General features: G+C 42.3%; 1 protein-coding gene across 1 annotated transcript in view; it reads right to left on the bottom strand.

The window, feature by feature from the left end:
• COMMD10 (COMM domain containing 10) overlaps window positions 1-12,351 on the bottom strand; it is a 408,139-nt gene that overhangs the window by 272,252 nt on the left and 123,536 nt on the right. The gene's annotated exons all lie outside the window — the stretch shown is intronic.

Genomic DNA, 12,351 nt, shown 5'->3' with positions numbered 1-12,351 from the left:
TCACATTCTCTACTCCCTCTATCACATACTCATTTGTCCCTTCTCTGCTATCCCCTTCTAGTGATTCCTGACTACCATATAGTCAGTCCTCACCCTCCTTATCTTCTGTGGTTTCCTTCTTGTTTTTCTTGCAATCCCTTGCCAAGTGTCCTTTCTTACCATATTTAAAACATTCACCCCTTTTCTTTCGCCCTTCAAAGTCCTCCGATCGTTGATCAGATTGTTTGTTTCCCTGGGCATTTTTCTTGCCCCTTTTCCCGGACTGTACTACATAAACTTCTGCTCCATCTCCTACAGAAAATACTTGGGCTTTCTTTTTCTTTTTGCTATTAAAATGCCTTTCGGCATGTCTAGCATATTCAAGCAATGACTGTAATCTGCTTGTACGATGATCTACCATGTGTTTTGTAATAAAACTGCTTATGGGTGCAATACTGCCTTTCAAAAATGCATTCTTTAACTGCTGCTCATATGGGGAATCGTGTGTCTGGTCTTCAGGACCTGCATTCCACAATGGTTATTAAAACATTCTAATAGTCTGGCATAATATCGGTCAATAGCTTCACCCTCCTGTTGGATGCATTGATTAATGCAAGTCCAGTCTGCCCTAGGCTTCCATTTCTCAGAGATTCGGTCTGTAAGACCTTTCACTCTGTTGTCTAACTCTGCGCTGCTATGTGGGAGGGGCCTGAGTGCAATATCACTGGGATTCCAGTCGCCACTAATCATGTGCCAATCTGGTCCCACAATTTGTCTAACTACTTTTTCTACCTCTTCTCCGTTTAAATTATAACTCAGCCTCATTCCTTGCAAATCTTCTAAGAACTTTCTAAAATTAACTTTTGGATGGGGAATTCCCTCAGTGGCTTTCCGGATGTCTTCCGTAGTCCAGGGTCTATACACTAGAATAGTTGGGTCCTGACCTTCTTGCCCTGCCTGAGGATTAGGCACTTCTATAAGTGGGCATATTTCTTCTTCACTCATATATCGTGAATTTCTACCCATTTGATATAACTCAATGTCCCCTTTTGACTTTCCTGCCCGTGTTCGAGACCTGGTCTAGACGGGATCCCTAACAAACGGTTTCGCTTTTGTAGTGTCTCTACTCGCAATGACAGCAGGATATCGCAGGGATGGACTAATTTGTTCACTTGCCTCATATTCTGGTAAAGGAAGCGGAGGGGCTGATGCTATTACTAAATTATTGTCCTCCTTATCTAAAAACATTGCTTTTGAATTATTATTCATTTGTTCCCTTCGGTTTACTTCCTCAATCCACCTGTGTGCCTGAGGAATTCCTAATTGACGTTGCTTTTTTACCCGACCTTTAGAATCGGTTTTAAGCTGTTTGACAAGTTTGACAAGTGAGGATTTTTCTAATTTACCATCAAATTCATACTTATTAACCCATTTTGAGTAATATTTAATATTATCAGCATGCTGTGACTGCATGTATTTCGCGTCTTTGGTTAACGGCAGATTTTGGGACCTTTTTGTACAATTATTACCCATTTTGTTCTACTCTTTGAATCATTACGTAACATCTTATTTTTACGTGGTACCACGGATTTTTTTATAGTCTCTTCAGAATGACTGCCTACCTGCTCTGTTTCCCTGATCTATGACAAGACAGTAATCTTTCTGTCCCTGACTTATAAACAAAGTCCCCAGCAGAGTAAATACAGATCTAGTCCCTGATCTAAAACAGAAAAGAAGGTAGATTCACCTTACCTAAGCCTTCGTGATTGATCACCTGGTTCGAGTAAACCCGTCCTTCAGTCGCAGATCAGAAAGTGGCTGGCCTCTTTTGTACGACAATTCAGTCGGAGGACTTTTCAAATAAGAAGAACCGATGTAGTTTCTTCCCCATACGGTTTCAAGCCACCTGGCCTGTCTGATCCGAGGCGAAGTGAAGGTTTCCGGTCTGAAGGACCAATCTGTCAAAGGAAAAAACTTCAAAGACCAATACACGTAAGGTTCAGTTAAGGCACTTTAATTTACTTAAAGCAAGGAGACAAAAACATGCAAATACAAGGATTTGTCTTACTACTAACAGGAAGCATGTTCATTCTTATACTGTTTTACAAGACATGGCCTTCTAAGCTGACGTAATCAAACACAACTTTAAGCATTGTACTACAGCAGTTGTTACTTCAGATTTTCTGCTGACATGACTAGATTTGTGAGAAACTTTTTAGAAAAACAACGTGGCCTTGGTGACCAGTACTTCATTTACAAGCATCTATTGTACACTGTTACTTTTCAAGGTACTTTTCTAATACAGATACAAGCAAATGCTGATTGCAGTTCATATTTTCAAGCAGGCTTTGTCCTAATTATCTACAGCTGTGTATGTTCTCATAGCATAGTGGAACTTCTTGTCTGAGTTTCATATAAGCAGTATTGTTCTATTCATTATTTTCCTAACGCAAGCAGAAATCATCTGCTTCTCAGTAAATTTCCAAGGCACAAGAAAGATTTAGCTGACAGTACAAGGTCAAGAAGCAACTGCAGTTTGTACAGATTTATGCAGTATGAAATACAATAAATGTGTTAACTCTTTTAGGCTCTGAATGCACTAAGCATATTAGTAATACACACATTAATACATATTTTTCTAACACTGGTATAATGACTTAAAAAAAATGAACTTAACACAGATAGTGAGCAGTCAGTTGCAAAATGTCTTATTTAATGCCAAAGGGAACAAAATCCTCTTAAAAGCAGGCTCCTTTGCAGTTACCTTCCTTTTGCCTTTTTTATGTTCGCTTGTATAGCATGTGCAAACAAATACAATGATCAATCTCAGTGCCAAAAACAGGGACTACGAGTATTCTCCTGAAAAAAAACATTCCATCCATTAGGAATGTTTGTCTGTCGTTCCATAATGCTGACTGAAGTGCTGCAGCTCTAACAACCAGCACAGAGCTATTGCTTAGTGACCAAACATGGAAGGCAGATGTTCCCCAAAGCTGTCACAAAAGTTCCATTACTTTGGCAACTTGACTACTGTTCTACTTTCAGTGGGATTTACAAAGTGCAATAAAAAGCAGACCAGACAAAATAGTGCACAAAGCTGTGAATGTGTGCAGCAGTATATGCTTTTCTAAATCAGGGTGAAAGAAAAGGACAATTCTGTACAGCAATCTGCTGTATGCTGCTTTTCTGTGATTATAAACTGAAAAGAATGAATGTTTCAGCTGTTTGGGTAAAATTAGTTTAAGTCGTTTGCTAGTGCTTCTACAAGTAATGAGACTTTTTATCAACAGCAAAATGTTACATTTAGCTTCCCTGTGATCATATTTTTTCTTTTTATAATGTGAAATCAGATTCACTTGTCTGCTAAGGATTATAACAGTTTGTGTAAACACTTTATTTTCTTTTAAATCAATAACATACTGTCTACGCCTTGAGCCTGTAGGAAATGTTTGCTAGCTCTACTCAAAGCACTTGTAAAAAATGTATTTTTTTTATCAACAGCAAAATACTGTATGTGGATACCCAAAATATCACAAACTACAGAGCAATAACACTTTTGACAGCAGTTATGAAAGCAGTAACTTCACTTTTTTCATCAAGAGCAAAATGCTTTATATTGCTTCCCTATTATCTTCTTTCTTCCTCTTAATCATGTAAAATCAGATGTTCTTCATATTGATCACTACTGCAGTAGCCTTAGCTATATGGGTTATATACTGCCAAGGATATAACAGCCAGCCAACTTCCAAAGCTTCAGGGCACCTTCCATGCATCCAAACTGTCAAGCATCTCGATGTGAGCTGACTAAAAGACAAGTTTGGGTGCGATGTCCTCCTAAGCTTTATTGCCACCAAAGAGTTTGCTTCTAGGAGGCTTTTGAGAACTGATGGTCATATTAAGCTTTCCTTAGCTAGGCAGGTAAGTTCCTTTTGGGGGAAAAACTTCCATTATCTTATTTTTTACTGATATTTTATTGTTTCTTCTTCAGGAAAGTTACTTTAAAGCTAAGGGTGTTGTGTTTTAACAGACTGTCTCAATACTGTAATATATTTTTAAATGGAGAACTTGCTGTTTCTGTTAGTTTAAAAGTAGTATTATCTAACTGATAATTTCCCCATAGAAAATAATTTAGGTTTATTTTTAAGGCTGTGGGGCTGCCACAGTGTTTGAAAGTGCTTTTTACTGTTTTTTGTCTGCCAGGAAAAGTAACTTTTGTGGACTGGTAGTTTTACTGGCATTATTGCTTGATTTTCTCAAGGACAGAGGCGCCATTTTTGGCTTGACCATGGAAAAGATTGTCACTCCCACAGTCGGTCCTTCTTTCAGCCAGACAAAGAAAAAAGTTAAGCAAATAGCCTTTGCCGCCACAACAAGCTAGCAATTTTCCTCAGCTGCTTGTGGGTGACTCTAATGTGGCCATTTGTTGTACCTCGGACCACTGATATTTTACCTCAGATCCCTCTAGTGTAGCACCTAAAGCCACTATGGTCCGGGGCTCAGTCCACACGCCTTTTGAAGTCCCCTCAGTGAGCAAGGGAGAGCCACCCTTGTCGGTCTTGGGAGAGGGAACAGAGAATGTTTCCTTGCTGTGTCAGAATGCTGTGCCCAACCCTGGGGAAGCAGAGGCTGCTATTTGTGACCCAGCTTGCTCCATTTTTCCTGTGAAAAAGAAACAAAAAAAAAACAAGCATGTATCTACTCCTCAAATTTCTTTGGATAGGAGTAGTTTACTGAGACTGGTTCATGGCATGATTCAGGCTACTGAGCTTTCTTGCAGAGTAGTTTCCAGTAAAAGAAAGCAGGATGTCACCTTTCATGAAGAGATTCATGATTCTGAATCTGAACAGGGACAGATTCAGGGTTTTGTTCTCCAATTTCTGATTCAGACTCAGAAGAGACCTCTCTTTCTGATTCTCCCTGAGGGGTTTCTCTTTCTCTGAGACTATTGCTAGAATGTCCTAGTGCTTTCAGTGTTAGAACACTGAGGGTTCTCAGTCCCTCAAAAATATTAGGTGTTGTTACAGAATAATTTTCCAGAACCTATACCCATCCCTCCTGTCGTGTCTGCTTTAGAGAATGTGTGTTTTTACTCCCTGCAATTTTCCTGATAGACAGGAATGTATAAAGTTCCACAGTCTTAAATATTTAAATACTATTCCCAAACCTGACCCAGCAGCTATAGCCTTAGTTGACTCTTTTGTTGCTAAGCACTTAGTTAATTCAAATCCTACTCTTTGTAATAAATTGATAGGTATGGGAAAAAGTGTATACTTCTGCAGCTCTGAATTTCAGAATCTTAAATTGTCAGGATCATATGTTAAAGTTTACTCTGACATATTGTGAAGGTACAAGGAATGTTTCATCTACAGTTTCTTCTTGTGATGAAAAAATCTGCTTTAAATAACCGTTTCTTTTATTGCACAGGTCACTACTTACTGTTTGCTGTATGTATGACTCTGTTTATATTTCTTTTAAATGAGGTTTGCTTGGCTGCATTCTCAGAACCTTCCAGATGATGTTAAAAATGAGATTTTAAATTCTCCCTTGGATAGAGATTTAGTATCTGGCCCCTCTGCTGCAGAAGTTATCAAAATGTGTGATGAAAGGGGCAAGCTGATCCAGGGATTCTCTAAGATTTCAGCCCTCCTTTTCCAAGGAATTTTCTTTCTCCTCACCCAATTTCTGTAAAAAAAAAAAAAAACAGAATAAACAGTCTATGCAGAATTCAGGTAAATAGACATTTAAGAAGTGGCAAGGAGGTTCCAAAAAGAAGTCTCAAACCTCCCAAAACCAAGGACACTCCAACAAGTCTGAATGATTATTCAAGAGACCTTGTGACGTCGTTCCACCCTGGCCCTCCTTCTTTTCCAGGAAGTCTGAATCTCCATTTTTCTCTTTGGCAACAGATTGTTTCAGACAAATGGGTTCTGAAAATCATTCACCAGGGTTACATATGGCAGTGGGAGGAAATTCCTCCTTTCCAGATCAGATTGTTTTGTTTCCTCCTGTTCTTCATCACATGCTTTCCCAAGGAGTGAAAGAACCAGTTCCTCTTTCCCAGGAAGGGAAGAGGTTTTATTCAAGGATGTTCCTAGTCCCAAAGAAAAAAAAAAACTTGAAGATCAGTTCTGGATATTTATTTTCCAAACCAGTTTGTGATATTGCCCAAATTCAAAATAATGTCACTACACAACCTGTTGCCTTTTGTTCCTTTTTCAAGTTTCCTGGTAAGATTAGACTTAAAAGATGCATATCATCACATTCCTTTTCATCCAAACTTCAGAAGTTAAAGGTTTTGTGTGTCTGGAACACATTATCAGTTCTCTACCTTACCCTTTGGGCTATCCACTGCACCAAGAGTATTCACAAAAAGTGTCTAGCTCCATTTATAGCTCATTGCAGGCTACAGGTATCCACATTTTTCCATATTTAGACGACTTGCTTGTCTTTGCAGAGTCTTGTTCAAAACATCAGGAATCTCTCCCTTGGGTGAGATAGCTGTTGCATAAGCTAGTGTTCCAAGAGAACATTCAAAAGTCTTTCTTGACTCCCTCACGCAGGATTGTGTTCCTGGGAGTTAAACTAGATCAGTGGTTTTCAACCTCTGTTCCACAGACCGGGTCCAGTCCTGCAGAAATTTCCTGCCGGTTCATGAAAGATTAGGGCCCACTGGCTGTGGGGGTCACTGGCCAGGAGACTTATTTTTTAATTAAAAAAAAAAGTAATTATTTTTTTAAGAGCGTTTTTCTTTAAGAAGAATGCCTTTTGCATCCGGTCACACAGACATGACAGGTGTGTGAGACCAGTTTTCGTCTTCTGCTTTTGTGCAACCTACTGTTTATGTGTTCATCTTCAATGCACATGGAATTTGAATGCCAGAAGACATTTGAAATGTGGAGCATGAATGGACAAGTGAGAGGTAGATGTGTGCACTCGCATGTATACCTCTCAACTGTCCAGATTTTTGCAGAATGTTCAGATTTTTGGTCTGTTTCTCAAAAAAAGGACTGAAGTTTCAGACTTCATATCCTTCGGTATACAACACTCAAACAACGATTGTTTTAAATGGTTAATTATAAATAATGATTTTTTTTTTATTTCAGACTTAGCAGTCCCCAAAATAATTCTCCTATTCTGACTGGTCCCCAAGTGTAAAAAGGTTGAAAAAACACAGAAACACCTCAATTCAAAGAGCATTTCTTCCACAGATAAAAAAATATCTGTATTTAGATTTATTTCTAAGTTTTTCAACTTAGACTTCAGTCACTACAAGGAAATATTTCAGGATTTTGGGTCTCATGGCATCTATGATTCTCATGATACCCCTGTAAGACTTCACAGGAGAAAGATACAGTGGTGTCTAAAATCTCTTTGGTCCCAGCATCAACACCATTTATCTTTTCAGATCACAGGTTTGCCAGAAAAGAAATCACCTGGTGGAGACAATAGATATCTTTAAAGAAAGGTCTCTCCTTCTCTCTCCCTGTTCTAAAGCAGTCAGTCACCGCAAATTCTTCAGACTTTGTTTGAGGAGCAGTTTCAGGAGAGATAAAAGTACAGCAGGTGTGGTGCACCAAGGACAAACACAAGCACATAAATATCAAGGAGATGCTTGCCCTGATCAAGGCACTCAACTCTCTTAATCATCTTTGTTCCCGGAACCTCTTCAAGTGGTTACATACAATACCACTGTGATGTGGTATGTCTACAAGCAAGGGAGAAGCAGGTCATACCCCCTTTGTAGACTAGCCATGTTAGCTTGGGATACAATCTTACTATACAAGTATCTTACATTCCGTCAGAGCAAAACTGTCTGGCAGACAAACTGAGCAGGACCAAGGCAGACCCTCACGAATGGAAACTAGATCGGGGGGGAGGGGTCTTCCAAGACTTGATTCATCTGTGGAGAGTTAATTAAGTATCCAAGAACAAAAGTGTAGTTAAATCCATAAAAACAGAAAACGATAAAAAGAAGAGATATCCAGCACAGGGTTCCAATAAAAAGCATACACTTTATTAAAGTAACAAACCGGAATAAAAAAGAAGTTATGTAATCACCATAAAACCTTTGGGTATTCAGATCTGGATCGGATCCAAAACGGCTACATCACTAGCACCTGATCCGAGCTCCAAGCTCCTTTCCTTACCCACAGTGCCCCTCTATCTCCTTCTTTCCCTCAGATCGAGTTTGCTGTACAAGAAAACATATGCCCGACCCAATTAGACCTTACCACTAAAGGGTCTTCACAAAACTTAGGCCAAGCATGAGCAGGAAAGCCACAATAGTGCCCTCTCCTATATACCAGGATAGGACAATAGTGATAAGGTCAGGGGGAAGGGGGGGGCGGTTGAAGACAAATGAAGTACAACTACTCAGATGGAATGTTATGGTGAGTACATAACTTCAGATAACTTCATTTGGTCTTCAAACTTTGGGACAGAGTCCCCAGCTACCAACAGTAGATGGCCCTCATGGAAAGATATTCCAGAGCACCGCAGAGCCAGAGGATGCCCTACTCCTGGATACAATGTCCAATTTGTAATGAGATATGAAGGTGTAAGATGAAGACCAAGTAGCTGCAGTGCAAATATCATCCAGCGATACCCTAGACCAAAAGACCACTGATGTTCCCATAGATCTAGTTGAATAGCCTTTCACCTGACCTGGAGGGGAGATACCTCTATCGGAATATGCTCGAATGATACATTTTGAAATCCAGCGAGCGATGGTAACTTTGGAAATTGGTTTGCCTGGAAAGGGTTTGGCGTAGGAGACAAACAACTGTTCAGATTTTCAAAAAGATTTTGTTCTCTGTAAATAAAACTTCAGTTGCCTGTGCACATCCAATAAATGTAACTTGTATTCACCCCTGTTGTGGAAGTTTGGAAAGAAGACAGGTAAACTGATAGTTTGATTGATATTTGCTTCTGAGACCATTTTAGGGAGAAAGGAAGGATTAGTGTGCAGAAAAACCCTGTCTTTATGAAAAAACATGTATGGGACTTTGATGGACATTGCTTGAAGTTCCGACACCCTCCTAGTCGAAGTGATAGCCACTAAGAAGGCTGTCTTCCAAGAAAGAAACTCTAAATCTATGGATGCTGTGGTCTCAAAGGGAGGGAAGACTTGAACCTGAAGTACAAAGGTAAGGACCCAAGGAGGTGTAGGAATTTTCACTGGGGGCCGTAAAAGAAAGGTACCTTTAAGGAAGGCTTTACAAAGCCTAGAGGAAGCCAGAGAAGCCATATTTTCCTCCACATGAAAGTTAGAGATGGCAGCCAGTTGGACTTTAACAGTGGAAGACCTAGCACCTTGGTGAAAGATACCAGCTAGAAATTCTAGAACAGCCGGGACCGGAGCCATAAAGGGATCTAACTCCAGTTGAGAGGCCCATAAAGAAAAACATTTCCACTTGCTACTGTATATTTTCCTGGTGGAAGATTTGTGAGCCACCACCAATATGGTCTTAACCGGAGATGATAAACCAGGAGTCCAAATCATTACTGGAACTGAAGCAGCCAAGTGGTGAGTTTCAGACTGTTCAGGTCTGGGTGAGGAATCCCCGAAGGATGAGAGATGTGACCCGGAACCAGGTCAAAGATCCATGGTGGGACTACCAGGTGAGACCAAAGAGAGGATAACCAGACTTGGCAAGGCCAGAATGGTGCAATGAGGATTACTGAGCTCCCCGACCTGACCTGCAAGCTTTCTGAAGAAACTTTGGGATAAGAGGTAACAGGGGGTAAGCATAAAGAAAACCGGAAGGCCATGCATAAACTAGTGCATCTCTGGGGGCTTCCCCCTGGGGGGGGGGGGTCAGAATGAAGGACTCACTGCATTTCACGTTGGAAGGAGATGCGAAGAGATCGCAGCAAGGCTGATGCCACTTGAGGAAGATCTGTTCTACTACTGAAAGATTCAGAGACCACTCATAAGGCATCAGGAATAGTCCTGTTGCGCCTGTCCGTCAGAATGTTGGACCTTCCAGGAATGTGCATTGCCACTAGAAAGCAGCCGGTGGAAATCGCCCATTCCCACACTCTCATGACTTCGCGACAAAGGGGGTAAGATCTGGTTCCACCCTGCTTGTTTATATACCAGACTACGGACATGTTGTCTGACTGAATAACAATCGTCCCCAGAGGAAGATGGGCATGAAAGGCTTGCAATGCTAGAAGAACCACCCTCATCTCCAGGACATTGATATGCAAATTGGTCTCGGAGGGGGACCACGTGCCTTGGACCATTCTTCCCAAGCAATGCCCCCCCTCCACCCTACCTAGGAAGCGTCCGTGGTCACTGTGATGGTGGGAAAGACTGGGAGAATTGGACATCCCTCGACAAAATCTGGGGAGTGAATCCACCAGAGAAGAGAGTCTCTGCATGCCCTATATATATGAATCAGATGGGACAGAGGTAGGTCCAGAAGAGATCATTAAACTGCTAGCGTCCATTGAACTCACATGTAAAACCATGCAAGGGGTAAAAGACTGATTGTGGCTGCCATGGAACCCAGAGCCTCCAGCACTGACTCTGTTGATGGAAGGAAAGTCTGTAGGATGTAAGATACATGGAGTCTTAAATTGCAAACCCTCTCCAGGGTGAGGTAAACCATCACTTGAACTGTACCCAGCCGGGTTCCGATAAAGTCTAGACTCTGAATTGGAGTCAGTGATGATTTGCTGAGGTTGATGGCAATGCCCAGACTGTTTGCTAATATAGTAGTCCCTGGCTTGGCAAAGTAGATGCTTGGTAGGGGCAGCAAGGGGCCAATTGTCCAGGTAGGGGAAGACCTGAATCCCCTGAAGTCTCAGGTGAGCCGCTACCACCGCCATTACTTTGGTGAACACGCTGGGGGCTGTGGTGAGACCAAAGAATAGGGCCCTGAACTAATAATGATTGGCCCCCAGCCGAAAACGGAAAAACCTGTGGGAGCGCCTATTCATTTTGATGTGATAGTACGTGTCCTTGAGGTCAATCAAGCACATCCAATCCTCTGCCTGCAGATAGGGCAGAATAGACTGAAGGGTGACCATCTGAAATTTCTCCTTGGCTAAAGACAGGTTCAAGGTGGAAAGATCCAGAATTGGTCTTAGGTCCCCCATTTTCTTGGGCACCAGAAAGAACCTGGAATAGATGCCTGATCTGGATTGGTCTAGCAGAATGGGCTGGATGACTCACTTTCTTAGCAGCTTTTCTATTTCTAGTACTGCTACCTCCCTTTTAGCAGGTGGAACGTCTGGAAAGTGCTTTGGTGTGGGAGGTGGACCCATAAACATGATGGTATAGCCTCTGGATATGATTTGTAACACCCAACGGTCTGTTGTTACGGACTCCCATTCCATTGGATGTAGTGAAAGATGGCCCCCGACTGTCTCCAGAGATGAGCAGTCGGGCAGCTCCTCAGGGCTGCTGTGCGGGTCTGTCCGAAAAAGGTTCTTGAGACCCAATGTTCTTCTGACCCCCTCTGCTTCTGGGCTGGCGTCTATCATATGCTCCTCTGCCTCTGGGGGAAGATGAGTCCTGAGTGTCCCGAGAGAACTGAGATTTCCAGAACTACATCTTTTTTGCCCCTTGCTGATTCCTCAAAAAGGATCTTTGAGGGGTGGAAAAGAGGCTCCCAATGGCAGACAGCGTCTTCCCATCCTTCTCATTCTGGATCTGGGTCTCACGCACCGACTTCCCGAACAGGGAAGAACATTCCTAGAGGGCATTAGCAAAGGACACCCTGAAGGGTTCTGAAAACTGGCATAGCCAAACCAGGCATGCCGCCTCATAGCAACGCCAGACCCAGTAGCTCTAGCGGCTCCTTCCATTGCATGTGAGAAGAGATACGTGGACATATTCATGACTGCTTTCAGAATGGCCATGCGTGCAGAGAATGTTTTCTTGCCCTCTGCCGACATGGACTCTAGGGGCGGCTCAGCAACTTCCTTGACCAGGTCACGCTGTAATCGGATGACATGCGCCATATAATTCAGAGCCCTTATGGAAAAGGTTGCTGAAGCATATACCTGCTTCCCCAAACAATCCACAGTCCTCGACTCCCAGTCAGGAAGATGAACCATAGAGCTCTCCTGCGCAAGCCGTTTCTTGGTGGCGGTTCCACCACCATAGCATCTACAGGGGACCCCTTACTCTGGCTAGTCCTATCCGGTGAGGGGCTGAGTATCTTGTCTGGCCCAGGAGGTAGATGGGCCCGTGCCGAATGCCTCTAGGAACACTGACTCGTCTGGGGTTGGTTTTTGGATGGACCACCCTCCTCTTTGATGCAGGAGTTCAATGATGTCTCCAAAGGAGACATCCTCGGGGAGTGATCTGTGGCAACCTTCCCCTTCCTCCAAGTCAGTGTCATCCGTGAGGGACTCTGG

Source organism: Protopterus annectens, chromosome 17.part0 (assembly GCF_019279795.1).
Source record: "Protopterus annectens isolate FY-2018-M chromosome 17.part0, PAN1.0, whole genome shotgun sequence".
Lineage (NCBI taxonomy): Eukaryota > Metazoa > Chordata > Ceratodontiformes > Protopteridae > Protopterus > Protopterus annectens.
The sequence above is the reverse complement of the archived record's forward strand: the minus strand, read 5'-3'. Positions and strand labels throughout refer to the sequence as shown.